Source organism: Felis catus, chromosome C1, assembly GCF_018350175.1.
Source record: "Felis catus isolate Fca126 chromosome C1, F.catus_Fca126_mat1.0, whole genome shotgun sequence".
NCBI lineage: Eukaryota > Metazoa > Chordata > Mammalia > Carnivora > Felidae > Felis > Felis catus.
In genome coordinates, this window is record NC_058375.1 from 58574601 (window position 1) to 58591024 (window position 16424).

Sequence of the window (16424 nt, forward strand, 5' to 3'; positions counted from 1 at the left end):
TTTAAGTGCTTTGGATTACAAGCATGTTTATGGAATGCATTATGCTTGCAAACCAAGGTTTTACTTACATTGTTACTTTAAAGAGAGGTTCTTGTAGATAGCATATAGTTGGGTATTTTTTAATTTGCCCTGTCAATCTCTTTTAATGTATTCAGATCATGTATTGTAATGTAATTATTGTTGTGCCAGGGCTTACGTCTGCCATTTTAATTTTTATTGTGTTTGTACTGGTTTTTTTTTTTAATTTCTCTGTTTTCGCTTTCCAATCTGTGATGGGTTGCTTGAACATTGTTTAGAATTCTATAGATTCATATAGGTTTGCCTATATGTCTTTGAGCATATCTTCTTGTAAAGCTTTTTTAATACTTGCATTATGTATTACACTGTATATACGTAACTTACCACAGTCTATGGATGTCATCATTTTACAAGTTTGGGTGAAGTACAGAAATCTTATCTTCCTTTATATCTCTTTACCCTCTCCATTTCTAATCGTCTAACATGTTTCCTCTTTTTATATATTTAGAACGACAACAGAGGGTGTTAACAATTTTGGCTCTAGATGTCAAACATAATTTAGATAACTCAAGAGGAGAAAAAAAAAAACCCTATATTTACTCATACGTTTGCTTACTGTGTTCTTTCTTCCTGATGTCCCAAAGTTCTTTTATCATTTCCTTTCTTTTACAAAAGTTCTTTTAGGCATTCTTTTAGGATGTATCTGCTAGTGACAAATTTTTTGTTTTCCTTCATCAGACACTGTCTTGATTTGTCCTGAAGGACATTTTCTGTAGGTATAGGATCATGTGCTAATACTTCTTTTCATTCATTACACTGGTTTCTAATGAGATATTTCTTATTTTTCTAATTATTTCTCTCCTATAGGGAAGGTGTTTTTCCCCTCTGGTTGCTTACAAGATTTTTTTTTTCTTTGCTTATTGTTCAGAAATTTAATTATGGTATTTTTTGGCTTGAATTTCTTTAAATTTACACTATTTGGGGGTACATTCAGCTTCTTGAATGTATAGGTTTATGGTCCTTTCCAAATTTGGCATGTTTATGGTCATCATTTCTTCAAGCACTGTTCAGCTCTGTCCTCTGTCTCCTCTCTTTTCAGGACCCTGAAAATGTGAATGTTAGATATTTTGTCCCACAGGTCTCTAGGCTCTGTCAATTTTTTTTAACTTTAGCCTACTTTTTCTTTTTTTCAGCTTAGATAGTTGCTATTGTTCTGTCTTCTAGTTCATGGATTCTTTCCTTTGTCATATTCACTCTGTTGGCTAGTCTATTCACTACACTTTGTATTTCTTCTTTTTTTTAATTTTATTTATTTTTGAGAGAGAGTGTGTGTGCACACATGCACATGAGTGGGGGAGAAGAAGGGGCAGAGAGAGAATGGGAGAGAGAATCCCATACAGGCTCTGTGCTGTTAATACAGAGCCTGACGTGGGACTTGAACTCACGAACCATGAAATCATGACCTGAGCCAAAATCAAGAGTTGGACACTTAACCAACTGAGCCACCCAAGCACCCCTACACTTTGTACTTAAACAATTATACTTTTTTGTTCTAAAATTTCCATTTGATTTGTCTTTATATCTTTTATGTCTTTGCTGAGGTTTTCTATTTTTTTTCACTTGTTTTCAGTAGGTTCATAATTGTTGATTAATGCATGGTTAACATGGCTGCTTAAAATTTTTGTCAGATCATTCTACTTTCTGTCATCTTGGTATCAGCATCTAATTTTTTTTTATTATTCGGTTTGAGATTTTTCTGTGTTTTGGTGTGAGAAGTAATTTTTTTTGAAACCTGAATCTGTGTTGTACTATGAGACTGTGGTTATTGTTTAAGCATTCAGTTTTAGCTGGCTTTCTCTGGCATTGTTCAAGCTGTGGAGGGGGTGTGCCACCTCATTACTACCACATAGAGGTTTACTGTTACTCTCTAATGATACCAGAAGAGAGAGCTTCTCATTATTGCTGATTGGAAATGGGAGTTCTGGTTCACCGCATGGTCTTCACTGATAGTCGAGGGGAAAGGAAGAGGAAGTATGCTTGTTATTGATGATCAGGAATGAAGTTCCTGACTCCTTACTTGGTCTTCTCTGACAGTACCCTTGTAGGAGTGGTGAGACATCTTGTGATAGCCTATCATGGATGGAAGCCTAGGCTCCCCATTCAGCCTTTGGTGGTGTGGGTGTGGATGGATCCATGGCTATTCGGTGATTTGGCTATAGTAAAGCAGTTGTTGTCTAGAAGTTTTTTGTCCTGCTTGACTGTGACTTTTCTGGTCTTTTTGCTAAAAGAGTAGACCAAAAAAAGTTGGGGCTTTTTGTGTGTCTGTCCATTGGCTTTTCCAGGTTGCTGACTTCTTCAACTTCAGGTTTGGGATATATGAGATAGAAAGGGAAACTCACCATGGGTTATTCCATGGGCCTCAAGGTTCTTAACCAGTCTTCCTCTTCTCTCCTCTTCTCTGTACTTTTTAGAGTCTTCTTATGGTCATTTTCATATGTGGTCCATCTACTTGGTGGGAGGAAAAGGAAAAATTTATTTATCCATTTTCCTGGAAATAGAGGTCTCAGTAAACATACAATTTAGAAGATCTTTGGGGAGCCTGGGTGACTCACTTTGTTAAGCATCCAACTCTTCATTTCAGTTCAGGTCATGATCTCATGGTTCTATTGATCCCCATATCAGGCTCTGTGCTAATCGTGTGGAGCCTGCTTGGGATTCTCTCTCCCTCTCTCTCTGCCCCTCTTTTCTTTCTTTTCTTTTCTTTAAAAGAATGTTTTAATGTTTATTCATTTTTAAAAGACAAAGAGGGACAGAGCACAAGCAGGAGTGGTACAGAGAGAGAGGGAGACACAGAATTCGAAGCAGGTTCCAGGCTCTTGGCTGTCAGCACAGAGCCCAATGCAGTGTTCAGACTCACCAACCATGAAATCATGACCTGAGCTGAAGTTGGACACTTAACTGACTGAGCCACCCAGGTGCCCCTAAATATAAGGTTCTTTTAAGCTTTATCCAGCCATCCTTGTTTCTGGGAATAACATCCTGACCAGCTGACAGACTCACTGACTAACTGACTGATTGATAATAACCAATCTTTATGTTTATCAATATAAGAAATGATGATATATGTGTACTGAGGACAGAGTTAACACTCAATGATTGATGCAGAGATACATAAAGGCTATTTTTTCCCATATTGAAATCTTGTTTTTGCATTATCTAACAAAAAAAGAAAAATTCTAGGGACTCCTACCATAAATTTGCCTCTCTATTTACTTTCAAGTTCTCTTGGTCACTATGGGTTTAAGAGATTTAAGAAATGCAGTTTTGGGGACACCTGGGTGCCTCAATCAATTAAACATCCAACTTCAGCTTATGTCATGATCTTTGTGTTCATGAATTTGAGCCCTGCATTAGGCTTTGCCTTAGTGGTGCGGCACTGGTTGGGATTCTTTCTCTCTCCCTTTGTCTTTTCGCTCCTTCCCCACTTGCACGTTCTCTCTCTCAACATAAATAAATAAACTTAAAAAAAAAGAAATGCAGTTTTGAGAAAATTGCCCTATTTATTTTCAGGCCCAAATGTTCTTTATGGGGCAAAGAAAAACTAGTGGTTCTTCGCTCATGTCATAGATAAATTATCTGGATATTTAGCTTGACTTTGTTGTTTAGATACATCTGAACAGTAGGAGAATAAAAAGTAGAGCCCAGTGATTATGAACCTGATGCACTTCTATTGTGTAAACTTAACACTTATTGAGTTATAGGTTTGTTTGCTGAGTTCCTGAGGCTATCCACAGACTCAGGCAATCACTTCATGAAGTAACTGCCTCATCTCTACAGCACAGCCAAGTACCACAATTCTAGCTGGAAGTCATGTTCTGTACTCAATATTGTAGACACAGTAATCTGGCAATTGCACAGCTAAGTAACTGTTCTGTAATAACAATCAGTGTCTGTTAATGACTCAAAATGCAATTGGCAAAGACAACATTTGATAGTCTGAATGAATGGAAGAAACACATTTTCTTCCTCAGCAGACCACACAAAATCAGTGCCTGATTATCAGGCTGGCGGGTGCAATCATTCCACCAGCCATAATGGTTATTGAAATTGCTTATGGGCCTCTCAAAAAGATCCTGGGAATAACAATAGATAACATGTTTTAACTGAAGGAGCCAAGACCAAAGAATTACATCTCACAAAACTTGTTAGTAAAAGCAAATTATTCCTGGTAACTTCAATAAATGGCAAATTACTCTTGACAACAAGTGATCAATAATGTGTCATTGCCAGAAACAATCATCCACAGTTCATACCCAAGTTAGGAAATCATCCTTAGCATTTTGACAAGTGGGGGCCACAGCCATACTTCACTAATGGTCATGGTTTGATCATAAGATAGTATAGCAGAAATGAAATAATAATAATAATAGTAATTGTTATTTTCTGTTTTCCTACAAACCAGCAACCATGATATAATTTTGTTTGGAAAACATCCTTTACTTCTCTGGACATACTATGGAAGCATGAGGATTATGTGGGAATGCAGAAAAGCCTACTCTAATCATTATTTTCCCAGATAATGTTAGTGGTAGAACATGGCTCTCCTTAACACCTCATAGTCCAGGTTGAGAATAGATAAGTTTATTGTTTCTTTTCCATGACATATCACTTACATACTCATCTTCGAGCCCTTTATCTTTCTATTCTTCTGTCTTTATATCTAGTAATTTATGCCTCTATTCATTGACCTTCCTTTGTACCCATCCACCTATCTTTCTTTTTTAAAATTATGTATGTATGTATGTATATATGTACGTATGTATTTAGAGAGTGCGTGCATGAGTAGGGGAGGGGCAGAGAGAGACGGAGAGAAAGAATCCCAAGCTGGATACACACTTAGCCCACTTAGTCCCTATGCAGGGCTCAATCTCATGAGCCATGAGATCAAGACCTGAGCCAAAATCAAAAGACAGACACTTAAATGACTGAGCCACCCAGGCACCCCCACCTATCTTTCACAGTACCTTTCTCTCTAACCAGAAAAAAGTAAAATAGGAAGAAAGAGGAAGGAAAGTAAAGGGAAGAAACTAATATTTTTAAGAGGCATATAGAACATAAAGAAAAGGAAAAACAGCATGATGAAATAGGAGAAACATGTATTTCTGGATTCACAATGAACTTTTTTTTTTTCAGCTCCATTAATTCCTGGCTATATGACCAGGGACAGGTTCCTTGAATCTCACCTCCTGTATTTTGCAAGGGATGATACCATGTCTCTACTTACCTCAAAAGATGAATGCAAAAAGTGTCATCAGTTAACAAACATGAAGTCATTCTGTAATTGCAAGGTACAAAACAAATTTTATATAGTTTTTATAATGAACTTGCATATAATATAGATAATATACTGGATGTTTTCATTTTGTAAGTGTGCATTCTTCTCTAAGAATTTCTTCTAGTATTTGTGTGGTTTTATTTTTAAAAATTTTAATATCTATTTTAACTGGAATTTATCCTTTGCAAAGTATGAAAAAGGCACCAAATCTTTCCCCCCCATATAGACCTGTAGGTGTTCTAATACCATTTATTAAAGAGTTTATCTTTCCCACTGATTCAGATGCTGCTTTTGGCATATACTAAATTTTCATATGAAATTGGATCTATTTTGTATTTTTAAATTTTGCCTATCTATTCTTATGTGAATACACGATGTTTAATTCTATGTTCTTCAAAATATGTTTTCCTATTTGATTCTGTGCATAATTTTCTTTTATCTCTCTTGATCACAGTGTTTTCTCTTGTCCATGTTTAAGTGAAATCATTTTTTTTCCACACACTCTCAGAAGAGGAGTGTTGGCCAGCATTTTCCTAGCTTCACAGTTGTAAAACGACATCTTATTATTGCAGAGTGGTCAAATACATGATTTACACTTCTATGACCCACCTTCTTTGTTCTCCTCCCGTACTTTTACCTAGATCTTTTCTTTCATTTAGTCCTAGTGTCTTTATCCTACTCAGTTTACATTCTACTCCCAGAAGACTCTCCGGGAGGCTGGTCTTTGTCCTACAAAGGAACTTTAGTTGTTTTATTTAAAAATTTTATAGGGTACAAACTGACCCATACCATCTGACCTTTTGCTGTCCCTTTGCACTCACCCATGGCTTGGAGTCTGTGAAACCAGTTCCCACTTTTCGTGTTGTTCTAAGAAGGACCCATGAGCTTTCCAGAATGGATCCCTCAATCTGGGGTTCTTGGGCAATTCAATTTCTGAGTCCTTCTGCTTTCTCAGCTGTGAGAAATTTCTCACCTTCTCTGCTTACTCCCTCACAGTCTCCAGTACAACCGTTGTAGTCAGTTTGCTCTCAGTTCCTCAATGTTGGGGTTGTCAGAGAGAACTTGTTTAGTTTTGCTGTTTTCGTTTTGTTTAGATTTGGCTGCTTTGTTTTGCTATACTGTTTGCTTTGTCTCTTCTGTAGGGGAGTTTGGAAAGTCAAAAACTATCCTGTTCCCCTACAGTCTTCCTTTGAACTTCACCCCTCGGTTTCCTTATAATAGTTTTAAAGGTTTGTCTTTCTGTATATAGTTATTGACTCTATGTTTTATTTTCATGTGGGATATGAAATAAGCATTTAACTCTATTTTTTTCCATTTATATACTTTCCCCCACATACATGCACCTTTTCTTCTTATGATTTATAATACCATATCTCTCACAGGTTTTCATAAATGCTTGGCTCTGTTCTGAGACCTGTATTCTATATTTCTATCCCTACACCAAAATTGCTGTGCTCCAATTACCTTAGGAATTCTCTTTCTTGATCTTTGCTGCTACAAGTCCTCCCCACACCTCTTCCTTATTCTTTGTTGTTGCTGTTCATAATGTACTTCTCTATTCTTTGTTTTCCTCTCATCATGTGAGTTTTATTATCAGCTTGGTAATTTTGCTAAAAATATTGTTGGAGTTTTGGAAAGGCCTGGCTTTTTAAAAACATATTGATTCTTCTCACCTATACATGTGATATATCACCATTTATTTACAGATTTTATGTACATTGAATCCAATAGCTTTCTGAACTCTATGTTAGTTTTCGTAGATTCTCTGTAGAGTCTCTTGAACACTCTTTATAGATAATATCATCTACAAAGAATAATTGCTTCCTTTGCTTTCCTAAATTTATATTTCTTTTCTTTAGCTCATTATTCTGACTGGGCTTCCAATTTGAATTGTTTAGTAGTGGTGGTGTAAATAACATTTTTATCTTGCTACTGTTACTAAGGAGTATACTTCCAATCTTTTACCATAAAACATGATGCTTGTTCTGGATTTTTAGCAGACATTTTTATCCAGTTTAAAAAAAAAAAGATACTTCATCTCTTGCTCCCTAAGAGTTTCTATCATGAGTAAGTGTTGGAGTTTACTGAAGGTGAAGGTCTTTCTTCATCATTTTAGCATTTTGTGTCACATGTTTTATTTTACTTTAATCTATTTACATGATGAATATATTCAGAATTTTTTTGCCCAGTATTAATCATACTTGCATTATTGGTTAAATCCACTTTGTTGGTGATATATATTATAATTTATGTCGCTAACACGAATTCAGAAATAATGCTATTGGCAGTTGGTTCCTGTCTTTCACAAAAGTTCTCAAACAGGGTGGGAGAAAGTACTTATCTTCTTGGAAAAATGGGTGGTAAAGAAAGGGAGGTAAGGGAAATGGAACACTAGCAAGCAGCTCTCTTGGGGAAGCAGGAAGGTAACAGGAAGAAGGTAGATCCCTACATCCCAGTATTCTCCAAGCCTAATCTTACCAGGTAACTGGGGCTTTCCTAGAAGTCACAATTGACCAGTACATGCTACTAAACCATATCTAGACTGGGACAGACCTCTACCATGTTGTTGGACCCACAGAACGTCCAGTGGTCTAGCTGTGCAGGTCAAATCAATCATTTTGTTAGTCTTATAACAAAGAAAGTCACCAACTTATGAGACTTTTTTTTTTTTTTTTGCACTTCATCTACTATATATACAATTTGGTATGAGAGGTGCTCTCTGCCAATGGCCTGAAATTCAAATTGACTGAATCTCACAATCTTGAGTCTTAAAGAAATGGGAATGTTAGGCTAATGTTAGTATACCCCCAAGCTGAAGCAAGAAAATTTAAGTGACAGCCTTGAAGGAGAGCATAGTGAGGTGCTAGGTCTTTCTCAAAAATCTTATTTAATGTAGAAGTGAGTCTCAGGAAAAACACTGGATTGGGATAGTGTCTTTCTTTGTGAGGCTATTGTTCAAGTATATTCAAAAGAGCAGCCACTAAGAGGCAAGTGGATAAAAAAGGCTGTATTAGTCAGAGTTCTCTAGAAAACAGGACTGAGACATAGGCAAAGATATAGACATAGATACAGATTTGGTGATATCTAGATCTAGATCTAGATATCTACCTATCTATCTATAGATATCTATATCTATATCTATATGTAGATATAGATATATATACAGATATCGAGAGAGAGAGAGAGAGAGAGAGAATGCAATTTATTGTGAGAAATTGGCTTACAGGATCATGGAGGCAAGAAGTGTCACAATTTGCCATCTGCCACTTAGAGATACAGGAAAGACAGTTGCTGAATTTTAGTCCACCTCCAAGGCCTGAAAACCAAGGGAGCTGATGGTGTAAATTCCAGTCCAAGGGTAGAAGAATGAGATCTCAGCTCAAGCAGGCTGGCGGGAAAAGGGATGTATCCCTTCTTCCTCCACCTTGTGTGGTATTTAGGCCCTCAAAGGGTTGTATGATGCCTAGTGACTTTGTGAAGGGCAGTCTTCTTTATTGAGTCCAGCAGTTCAAATGCTAATCTTGTCCAGAAACACCCTTACAGACATACCCAGAAATTATGTTTGATCTGGGTCTCCTGTTGTGCAGTCAAACTGACACATAAAGTTAACCGTCATAGAGGCCCACAGGAAAGTGGCTAGAATTTTCAGTCTAAACAATCTATCCTTGTTACAGAATATTGTTCAAAACTTTAACATTTAATGATCATAACCTACTTTTCTAGTATTATCTCTTCATACAACTTTTTTCCCCCTGTTTTTTTGTTTTTTTGTTTTCTCAAAAATCCCCTACTAATGTTGTCTCTGTTCTCTGGTTTTATCTACATGAAGCATTCCTGTCTTTTTAATTAGATTGGTATCTCTAGATTGAAGATACTGCTTTTTGGTCTTGTTCATATTCCTTGCTAAGATATGGTACAAAGACTGTCACATCTTGGTGACTGATTAGCGTATTAGGATTATTGTAGCTTCCCCTATCATTTCCAAACACCACTCATTTTCTCTTTACTAGCTATTTCTCCCCTTAGAGTAGTCAAATAACTTAAAAATTATAGAAATATGTAGTTTTGTGTAAAATGATTTCATCTGCAGAATTTATGAAATTAAAAAAATGGCCTCTTCTATTTCAATTATTCTCTAGTAACATTACTTTAAGCAGTATTAATTTAAAATGTAATACCAGTTCATTAAGAAGTATATTCATTGGGGCGCCTGGGTGGCTTAGTTGGTTAAGCATCCCACTTCAGCTCAGGTCATGATCTCCTGGTTTGTGAGTTCTGGACCTGCATCGGGCTCTGTGCTGACACCTCAGAGCCTGGAGCCTGCTTCAGAGTCTGTGTCTCTCTCTTTCTGTCCCTCCCCCAACCCCTCAAAAATAAAATCAGCATTAAACAAAAAGAAGTATATTCATATAGGCACATTTTCCCCGTGGAGACTAATTTGTTTTAAATGAAACAAATTAAGTTAACTGAATATGTATTCTCCCTAAATCGTTTCAACTAAACATGAATCCTAATATTCCCGTGGGATTGTATTTTTCCAGGGTTGTTTATATTATGTGTCTATCCTTATTCTAGTTAAGGATATTTGATGGCAGGGAGCAGAAAATCATTCAAGGAAAATTAAACAAAAATGCAATGGCAACAAATGCAACTAAGATTTGTGTTTTATATATATTTTTTGGTTGGTCTGGTTCGATGTAATTATTTCTCTTCATCTTTTCTAGAATCTAATGCTATAAACATACCCCAAGCACTGCTTTGTCACATCTTGCAGCTGTCATTGATGTTTCTATTATACATCTCTAAATAGTCTTTAGTCTTTGTGACTTCTCCCTTGACATGTGGCTTATATAGATGAATGTTGCTTAATTTCTAATTTTCCAGATATCTTTCTGTCATTGATTTCTGGTTTAATTCTATTATGATCATGACACATATTTTGTATGATTTAAGTTCTTCTAAATTCGTTGAGGTTTGGTTTATCTACCCAAATATGGGCTAACATGGTGAATGTTCTATGTGTATTTGAGAAGAATGTGTATTCTGTTGCTTTTTGGTTGTATGTTCTATAAGTGGCGATTAGGTCAAGTGGATTTTTAGTGATATTCAGAGGTTCCATATCCTTTCTGATTTTCCATTGTCCTGTTTTGTCAGTTATTTAGAGAAGAGTACTGAAGTCTCCAATGATAAATGTAGATTTGTTCATGTCTCCTTTCATTCTTTCCTTCATGTATTTTGAAGCTTTACTGTTAGGTGCGTAACTATAGGATTATTATGTCTTTTTTGGTGAATTGAGCCCCTTATCATTATGTAAGACTCCTCTTCCTCCCTCATAACAGTCTTTTCTCAGAATTGTGCATTGTATGATATTAATATAGTTACTGTTGCTTTCTCTTGGTTAGTGTGTGCATACTATATGTTTTAATACGCCTTTACTTGTAATATTTCTAAGTATTTATATTTAATAATGGGTTCCTTATACATAGTGTGTTTTGTTTTTTAATACAATCAGACAATATCTGATTTGAATTTTTGTGTTTATGTCATATGTATCCTACTACTTATATACTCTAAGTATTGTTATGGTCTCATTAATATTTACCATATTGCTGTTGTTTTCGTATATTTTTGCTCTTTTTCTTCTGTTCTGGTTTATGTATGAATTAAGTATTTTTTAAGATTATATTTTATCTCTACTATTGACTTATTTTTTCTACATCTCATGTTAATTTATTGGAATAATTACCTTTGGGTTTACAATATACATCTTAAGTTAATCGCAGTCTACTTTATCAATATCTCCTGTTCACCTTTTGTGCTATTGTTTTCTCATATATTTTGATTTCACATGTGTTTTAAACTCAAAATACATTGCTTGTTTTTACTTTGGAGAGTCAATGATATTTTAGAGGAATTAAAAGAGAAAGAAAAATAATGGCTTTTATATTTATCTTTATTTTAACCATTTCCAGGGATCTTCATTTCTTTGTGTAGGTCTGAACTTCTGTGTTGTCAGTATTTTTTCCTGAAGAATTTTCTTTAACATTTCTTGTCTTTCAGTATGCTTTTAATGAATTTTCTAAGTTGCTGTTTGTTGGAGAGTCTTTGTTTCCTTATTATTTTTGAATGATATTTTCATGATATAGAAGATTGACAGTTTCTTTCAGCCTTTTAAAAATGTCACTTAAGCATCTGTCAGTTTCGGCTCAGATCATGATCTGACAATTCGTGAGTTTGAGCCTCACATTGGGCTCTGCACTAACAGTGTGGAGCCTGCTTGGATTCTCTTTTTCCCTATCTCTGCCCCCTTCATCCCTGCTCACTCTCTCTCTCAAAATAAATAAATAAACATTTTATGTATTTACTTATTTATCTGTTTATTTATTTTTTGTTTGATGTTTATTTTTGAAAGAGAAAGAGACAGAGCACGAGGGGAGGAGGGGCAGAAAGAGATGGAGACACAGAATCCCAAGCAGGCTCCAGACTCTGAGCTGTCAGCACAAAGACCGACACGGGGCTCAAATTCAAGAACCATGAGATCATGACCTGAGCAGAAGTCGGATGCTTAACTAACTGAGCCACCCAGACACCCCTCAAAATAAAGAAATAAATATTTTTTTAAAATGTCACTTAAATATTTTTTTAAAAATGTCACTCTATCTTTTTCTGACATGGGAAGTTTCTGACAAGATGTCTGGTGTGGTTTTTATCTTTTTTTTCTCTATATAATGTGCCTTTTCTCTGGATGATTTCAAGATTTTCTTTTTATCTTTTGTGCTTAGCATTTTCAGTATCACGTGTCTAGATGTGTTAATTTAATTTAATTATTAATTTTTACATCCTTTCTGTGTTTTTCTAAGCTTCCAAGGCTTGTGGTTTGATACCTTTAATCTTTTTGGAGAATTTTCAGCCATTATGTCTTTAAATATTTCTTCAACTCTTTTTCTCTGTCTTCTTCTGAAATTACTATTACATGTATGTTGGAGTCTTAAAACTCTTGCATGCTCTGTTTTGCTTTCCCTTTCTAGCTCTTTCTTTGTGTGTTTTAGTTTGGGTGATATCTAGTAACTATCCTTGGTTGTGTCAAGTGTGCTGATAAGCCAGTTGAAGGCATTCTTTATCTTTGCTACTGTGATTTTTATTTCTTAGCATTGCTATTTGGTTTTTTCTTACCCTTTACCTTCCCCATCTGTTCATCCTCAAATTCTCCACTAATTCGTGCATGCTGTCTACTCCTTTCATTAGATAACATATTAATCCTAATCACTTTAAATTCCCTCTCTAATAAGTACGTTATCTAGGTTATCTCTGAATCTTGTTCTATTGATAGTTTTATCCTTGACAATGCATTGTTTTTTCTTCAATGTTGCATGTCTTACAAGGTCTAATTGATTATTGGACATAGCGTGTAGAGGAGCAGAGGCTGGGTTAACTAGTATTCATGACTGACGATGGATATACCCTTCCTTCTGCTAGGCCGTTGATGTGGGATATTGTGTCCATATAGTAAGGATTTTAATTAGGTTTGGGGCTCATTGCTATGGTGAACTTTAGTGCACCACCAGCTCTACATTTCTTTATTATTGCCTTGTTCTTATCATGATGTTTGTTGTTTAGGCCTTTTTCTCAGTTCTTGTCCTTAAGTTTTAGGATTTCTCTGGTGTCTCTCCAGGCTCTTATCCTTTCCACAATGGTAGGCTGCTATTGATTGTTTTTGCTGCTTGTTTGCCTGGTGATGGAGTGCAGAGAAGTTCCTCCAAGTCATTTCCATTTCATACTTGGAAGGTAAATAAATGTCTTGTTTCCAACATTTTGCAACTAAGTAGGGGTAAGAGGCCAGGGAAGTTCAGCATCTAGTTTACATTCATTTGCTTATTTTCTCTGTTTTTGTTACAGTATCATGCTATAATTTAAAGACACTCTTTTTTGAAATTTCTTAAGAGAAACAGAACAAAATAAAAATCTCTCCGGGCTTCTGTGAGAGTAAGGGAGATACAGTTATATAGATGATCAGAGTGGAGAAAGAAATTGCATCTAACTTTCCAAGAAATTTTTCAAAAATCCTTTCATTTTAGCCATTTCCTCTCTACTTTGTTGTGCCAACCATTCCTGAGATTTAGAGGACATTTCAAATTGTATATCATGTTACTTTGTAGCATTTCTCACTGTTATCTTAGGACTCAGCATTTTTTTTCAAGTTTATTTTCAGCTCACACAAATTTTGCTACTGTAGGCTTATCTTCCATTTTCCCTAATTTATGTGTTTATACCTTTAAACTGAATCATGTTACTATTATTTTAGTGGGATTTTTGGGAGGGAGCCAAAGGAAATAGATGCATTTAATCCACAATATTTATACAGAAAGTCCTGTGGCTGACAATCTTAAAGTGATTTATCATTTTCACTTCTTATCCAGTTTCTTTATTATATGAATAAGCAAACTTTGGGAAGAGCTCAAATAGTCCTATTGACATGGCCAGAAATAGATAAAATTGTCTAGGATATGCAGTTTACATTTCATCTCTGGGATACATGTTTGTCATGTCTTATTTCCTTATTAAGATTTTAATTACCATGATGGGAAAGTTTATGTCTCACATGTTTTTGCAGTGCCTGTAATATAATTACTGTTTCCTTGAGTTATATTATTTAAACTCATTCATGTATTTAACAAGACTAAAATCCCAGTTTTAAAGTCCCATAACTTCTGTAAAGACATTGTGCTACATAGAAATTATTACTTATTTTGCATTTACTTGGAGCTTTTTTTTCCCCATAAAAAGTCATCTGTTTGTGACAATCAGAAGGATATATCTTGAATGGGCTTTTAAACCCGAACACCATATAAAAACTAAATTCTTTCTTTTTAATGTTATTTTGGAGTAAGGTTAAGTGCTCTTGTTAATACAAAACTGGCTCTTCTATTTTCTCACAAGAAGTTGCAGAGCTTTCTAATTAGAAATTCTCAAAGTGAGGATATGCCAGTGAAGTACAGATCACTTTTATTATCCCATTTACGTTTATTGGACAGCCACTTAACTTAGGGATCTGTGTTGGGTACTCAGGAGGAGTTCAAGGAGCAAAAATTCCTATCAGGATCCAACTGGCTTTTTAATGCTACATACCTCTTGTCCAGGCATAAGAACACTAAATGCATAGGCTTATTCCCATATTAATCTCTAGCTGATTTTGAAAATTAGACTGGAAAGTTTTAAGGAGCTTGATTTCATTATTTTGGGGCTCAACTTTTTAAATTTTTTTTATTTTTTATTTTTTATTTTTTTAATATATGAAATTTATTGTCAAATTGGTTTCCATACAACACCCAGTGCTCATCCCAAAAGATGCCCTCTTCAATACCCATCACCTACCCTACCCTCCCTCCCACCCCCCATCAACCCTCAGTTTGTTCTCAGTTTTTAAGAGTCTCTTATGCTTTGGCTCTCTCCCAATCTAACCTCTTTTTTTTTTTTTTTTTTCCTTCCCCTCTCCCGTGGGTTTCTGTTAAGTTTCTCAGGATCCACATAAGAGTGAAAACATATGGTATCTGTCTTTCTCTCTATGACTTATTTCACTCAGCATAACACTCTCCAGTTCCGTCCATGTGGCTACAAAGGGCCATATTTCATTCTTTCTCATTGTTGGGGCTCAACTTTGAAGTACTCTTGCTGCTAATTAAGTTTCTTCTGCTCTAATTCTGTTAACAAGATTTTGACCTGAAGCTCCAGTGATGTGTTTAGGTCTTGGTAGCTTCCCTAGGAATCATATAATCAATATCTTACCCGTTTTTCCCTGTTAGTTCTTATTTCCTTAAGGTATGAAAAACCATATTTACCACTTAAGACTAAACCATACCTCATGGCTCACCCTGCTACTAGATTTTCTTGGTAACAACTGTTTTCCTAAATTTGGGAGACACTAAATTTTTGCTTCACATTTTTCTTTCACTTTACTCTGACCATGTACTTGGATGTTCTCTCCCAATTTCTGAACACCCCCAACCTCTGAACCCCTCCATGTAAATCGTTGTGTTTTCTACTATCTTACTCTTGAATCCTCTGTTATTCTTAGGTCCTGAGCCTGAATATATCCCCCAGCCCAGTGATGGTGGCTCATTCCATGTCATGGATTCTATAATAATGTACAGTCACTTTCTGAGACAAAGCAATTATTACTCTTTAGGGATTTATAATCAGGTTAAGTAAGCAATATATGTATAAAAAAACATGAATAACAAGATGAACAAGAATGTTATCAATGCCAAGTAGAGTGGCATACCTTCTCTAAAATATTTTGAAAACTCTGATCTAAAGATCTAGTTTATTTCTTTGTTAATTCATGTCTCCTTAAAATTTGTGAAGTTTTCAGTCATTTTTTTTCTATTTTATGTGAGTCTTTATACACAACTCTACATTTATTACAACAGTTATTATTTCTTCCAATATATAGGTCCCTTAGGTTCTGTTCAGTTTTTAAAAAAATTAATGTTTATTTATTTATTTTATGGGGTGGAGGGCAGAGAGAGAGGGAGATAGAGAAAGAATCTCAAGCAGTCTCCATGCTGCCAGTGCAGAGTCCAATGCAGGGCTTGAGATCATGACCTGAGCCAAAATCCAGAGTAGGATTCTTCACCGACTGAGCCACCCAGGTGCCCCTGCTCACTTTTCTTTATTATTTTTTCTTTCTGCAACTAAGACCTGACAATTTCAATTATTTATATTTAAGTTGTCTGATTCTTTCTTCTGCTTGCTCAAATCTGCTCTTGAAACTCTCCTAAACTTGTCATTTCAGTTATTGTACTTTTCAGCTACAGATTTTTTTCTTTGGTTGCTTTTTATATTTCCCTTTACAATATTCTCATCTTGATAAGACATCACTTTCATGATTTTCATTAATACTTTGTCCATGTTTTCTTTTAGATCTTTGAACATATTTAAGACAATTATTCTCAGTCTTTTCTTAGTAATTTTGATGTCTGGGCTTCCCAAGGGATGATTTCTTTCAGTTTTGTACCTTTGAGTGGCTCATGCTTTCTTGTTTCTTTTATGTCTTGTGTTCTGTTGTTTTTGT

The 16424-nt window shown here is 35.4% G+C and overlaps 1 long non-coding RNA gene across 3 annotated transcripts in view; it reads left to right on the forward strand.

The window, feature by feature from the left end:
• Positions 1-16424, forward strand: part of LOC109502390 — a 214209-nt gene that overhangs the window by 111006 nt on the left and 86779 nt on the right. Inside the window, exon 4 of one of the 3 annotated variants that reach the window (XR_006584388.1) lies at positions 5212-5366. The exons of the other annotated variants lie outside the window; for them this stretch is intronic. This is a non-coding gene — a long non-coding RNA (uncharacterized LOC109502390). The remainder of the gene's footprint in view (positions 1-5211; positions 5367-16424) is intronic. 3 annotated transcript variants of the gene reach the window in all.